The 4,832-nt window shown below is 34.4% G+C and overlaps 1 protein-coding gene across 4 annotated transcripts in view; it reads left to right on the forward strand.

Moving 5' to 3' along the window:
* The window catches only part of FCHSD2 (FCH and double SH3 domains 2), a 303,187-nt gene that overhangs the window by 68,167 nt on the left and 230,188 nt on the right, over positions 1-4,832 (forward strand). The window lies entirely within an intron of this gene.

Here is a 4,832-nt window from a genome sequence, read left to right on the forward strand (position 1 = left end):
GTATGTATTGCTATAGCCACTGGCTACATATTTTTCAATTTATGGACAAGAAATGGGACACTAATTCAAAGGAAGAAATTTTCTATCTGAAATAAATCAAATTAATGAACTGGGAAAATTACTTCCCTGACTTTTTTTTCTTCCTTCATTTTTGAAAGGAAAATGATGACCATTCTCCCTTCCATTCTTTTCAGGCTACACAGATATGCTAATGAGTATGAAACTGCTTCTCAGTCTATGTGTACCTGGATAAGATGGTCTTTATTGTTTTACTGTCTTAGTTTTCCTAATCTCTGTAAATTGTTGTAACCTAGCTTTGTTAAATAATGGATTTCCCTAGTATAAAGAGGGTGATGAATTAAATTTGTGGGCCTTTGCACATGTAGTATTAGATATCCCAAGTCCTACGTCTCTGGGAAATAGTATGAGATAAAGTAATGGGAGGATCTTCTTGCCTTTGGGAAGCATTGTAAAAATTCTCCTACTATGAGAACATCTACTGTTTCGTTAAAACAACTACTTAACTATTTTATTATGCCAGAATTTTTAAACAACTATCTCTTGAAGTCTTAAAAATTTTTTTAAAGTCTTTAAAAATACAACAATAATTCAGATTTTATAATATAAATCCATGCGGTAGGGTTGACTTTATTGAAATTTGCTTTATAACCCAAGTTATCTAAAATGTATTTCTAACAAGAATCAGTTAACAGTTACTACTTTAAGCCATAAGAGATTTACAAAAATTTCCATTGTGTTAACTGATTTTAGATTTTGGAATTTTTTTACTGAATTGAATAGAAATATGAAGATATTTTCCTTTAATCTTTTGTTTGGAGAAACTGCAAATCTACAGAAATGTTGAAAGAATTATATACTGAAGAATAATGTTAATTGCCTCTCAATATTTTTAAGTTTATTTATTTATTTTGAGAGAGACAGAGACAGCATGAGTTGGGGAGGAACAGTGGGAGAGGGAGACCAAGAATCTCAAGCAGGCTCCACACTGTCAGCACAGAGCCTGATGCAGGGGTTGAACTCACAAAACCATGAGATCATGACCTGGGTTGAAACTAAGAGCCGGACCTTTAACTGACTGAGCCACCCAGGCATCTCTAATTGCCTCTGTATTAACCTAGTTACTAACATTTTGCTGTATTAATGTCAGTACACATTTTTTTTCTAAGCTGGATTGAGAGTAAGTTTCAGTCATCATCCTTCTCTTCTACATATTTCACTTTGCATCTTCTGAGAACAAGACCATTTTTCAAAATATAATGTCATCATCACATCAAAGATAATGAATAATAATTCTGTAATATCAAATATGTAGTTTATATTCAGATTTCCTCATTTATTCTCGAAATGTCAAAAGCAGTTTTCCCAAGATCCAGTTAAGGTTTGCACATTGCATTTGGTAGATAATGTTTCTTGATTTTATTTAGAATATTTCCTCCACTTTTTTTGTTTTTCATAACATTAACTCTTTGATAAGTCTGGTCATTTGTATTATAAAATGCTTTTTTGTATTTGGAATTTTTTATATTTGGGATTTTTTGTTTCTTTCCTTCATGATTAGCTTTACATTAAATATGAGCAGAAATACTATGTAGGTGATGTTGGGCCTGATAAGATTTTATAGTTTCTCTTAGTGACTTGGATAGATTAGAATGCAACATCACTAATACTACCATTTTTCAAGCCTGATTGAATCTATAATAATGATGATAGGTTTTTGTCTTTTATTTTCAAAATTGTCTCAAGCTATGTTTTTTTTTTTTTTTTTTTTTTTTTTTTTTTGCTATATTACATATTTCTGGTGCTCTAAGAAATGAAGTTTTGTTATGTTAAAGTTTTGGCAAGGCATAATTGGAGGAAAATCAAACATTTGAGAATTTAATTTTAACTTTTACATTTCAGATTAAGCACTAATGTAAAAGCCAATATATGTTCTTAACCATTACATGTAGATGCATTTAAAAATCAACTGAGGGGTGCCTCAGTCAGTTGAGTTAATCCGACTCTTGATTTGGCTTGGATCATGATCCCAGGGTCGTGGTATTGAGCTCTGCTCTGCATCTGGCTCTGCTGGTCGAGGAGCCTGCTTAAGATCCCCTCTCTCCCTTTTCCTCTATCCCTCTCCCTTGATCACATGTGCGCATGCTCTCTCTCTCTCAAAAATAAATAAACATCTAAAATAAAATTAAAAAACAAAATTTAAAAATCAACTGAAAATTATAATTTGCCCTTATTGTGGGAATTTCCTTTAGAGAGTCTGGTACTTGTTAAATTGAAAGTATGTAAAACATCTTTGTTACCAATTGTCTAATGATAATTTTGGTAATGACACTGTTACAGCCTTCCTTTTCAGAAAATTCCATAGTTTTTCTATTATTTGTTGTTGGTACATGACCTACCACAAAAAGAAATGGTCAAGACTACCACAAAAAGAAATGGAATTGGAATTTATATAGGCACTTTTATTTTATTTATGTATTTATGTATGTATTTTAATTTTTTAATTTAATTTATTTAAAAAAATTTTTAGTGTTTATTTTATTTTTGAGAGAGAGAGAGAGACAGAGTGCAAGCAGGGGAGGGACAGAGAGAGAGGGAGACACAGGATCCAAAGCAGGCTCCAGGCTTCCAGCTGTCAGCACAGAGCCCGGTACAGGAGCTTGAAGTCAGGAACTGTGAGAGCATGACCTGAGCTGAAATTGGCTCTTAACTGACTGAGTCACCCAGGTGCCCCTTTAATTTTTTTTATTTTTGAGAGAGAGCACACATGTGCATATGAGAGAATGCAAGCAGGGGAGGGGTAGAAGGAGAGAGAGAATCTTAAGTAGGCTCCTCGACCAGCACAGAGCCCCATGCCACTATCTCCATCTTAGCGTGAGATCATGACCTGAGCTGAAATCAAGAGCTTAATCGACTGAGCCACACAGGTACCCTTATTTGAGCACTTTCAATCTCCTCTATCAGTTTCAATGTTAAAACAGCCTTTAAAAGTATGGTGGTCGTGTTTTGGTTCCTTTTTAATATTTTAGTCTGGTGGTTTGCCTCTGTCAGGAGCTCAATCTTGTGAATGTTGTTATTTCTTTAGTTAGATATTAAGAGAATCTATGTACTAGAAGGATTCACCACATTTAATTTTTTTATAAAGTACTATTTTTAAATTAGAAGGTTTTTAAAAGATATACCAGTTTCCACATGTTGAGAAATATTTATCAAACACTCTTCTAGGTACTGTGACACTACCCAAAAAAGTCCTAAAGCTTAGAGAGCTTACGTTCTATCAGTGTGTTGTCTTCCAATTAAATATATTAATTTCTTTTCCTTCAAAGGCACTGATATGGCATTATAACCAATTGGAAAAGAATGATCTCTACAGAATTATATTACTAGTTGCATAATTTTGTCATCCTCTGTGCAAAGGATTGATTGGCCAAAAGGTTGAATATAATTTGTGAAATATAGAGAGCATTACAGATAAGCCACCCCAATAGAGAAATATTATAAAGGAAAATAATTCAGATGGATTGATCATATGACAGCAATTTGAAAAACGTACCTTAAACATATGCACAGTAAACCTGTAATACATTTTTAGGGGGATGTTAGAAGAAGGAAAGACAATCATATTGCATAACCTTACTTACATCTAAAGGGATTTGAGCAATAAACTTTTTCAAGTTTCTTGGTACTTTCAGTTTCCTACAAGAGTATTAATGCTTTATTTTTAAGCCTGGTTTGTGAAATTCACTTTGTAATTCTCCAGAAATAACAGATGTGTTGCATATCTATTTATCCAAACAGAAGAAATGAATCTCTGAAAACACAGAAGCCATGTAAGAGTCACTAAACAACCTTAAATATTAGGGTAAAATCAAGTCTGGCTTTTGACTGCATTTAACTTACCACTTGAGGTGTTGGTAAAATCATTTGCAGTATTCAAACTGAAAATGCTAAAGGCAAGTTCTGTGTATTAATTTATTTCCTGTAGTCTTTGGCAGAATGCTGCTAGTGAAAGAAGGATACAAAAGGTTACTGTGGCTAGAGAGAAGGAGCAGGAAAAGATTGTGGACTTTAAGGGCGGTTCCTTGCCTGAGGACAAACAGAACAAATATGGACACCCTGTCAAATAGCCTGTGGTGACACACTGTTGCGCCTAAAGTATTTGCTATTTTTATTCTTTTGAGAAAGAAGTTTATGAAGAATTGGGCATACTACCCAAGAAGTTAGTGTTATGTGTATGTGGTGGGATTCTTTTTTGGTAAATTTCATCAGCATAGAAATTTAAAATGTAACTTAATTTAGCCTTGTGCAGTTAGCTTTCTGGCCATTGCTGTTACAGAAGATTGGCAAAATTGTTTGAAATGGTGGACTATATACTTGGAGCTTTTTGTTCTACCAGTCTCTTCCCGTAGAACAATGAGGATAACTATCTGGAGAGCAGATTGAGGATTATTTTCTGTGTTTATGTTGATTCTTAATTTTATTTATTTATTTTTAAATCTCTTAATGTCTATTTTTGAGAGAGACAGACAGACAGACAGAGATAGGAGCCTGAGCGGGGGGGAGGAGCAGAGAGAGGGAGACACAGAATCCAAAGCAGGCTCCAGGTTCTGAGCTGTCAGCACAGAGCCTGACTGTGGGGCTCAAACTTATAAGCCTTTGAGCTGTGAGATCATGACCTGAGTTGAAGTTGGATGTTAACCGACTGAGCCACCCAGGTGCCCTGTCTGCTCTAATCTTGATTATTTTCTTCCCTCTGCTAGCTTCGGGTTTAGTTTGTTCTTTTTTTTCTGTTCCTTATATTCCCCTCCGCCCAC

Source organism: Leopardus geoffroyi, chromosome D1, assembly GCF_018350155.1.
Source record: "Leopardus geoffroyi isolate Oge1 chromosome D1, O.geoffroyi_Oge1_pat1.0, whole genome shotgun sequence".
NCBI classification, from domain to species: domain Eukaryota; kingdom Metazoa; phylum Chordata; class Mammalia; order Carnivora; family Felidae; genus Leopardus; species Leopardus geoffroyi.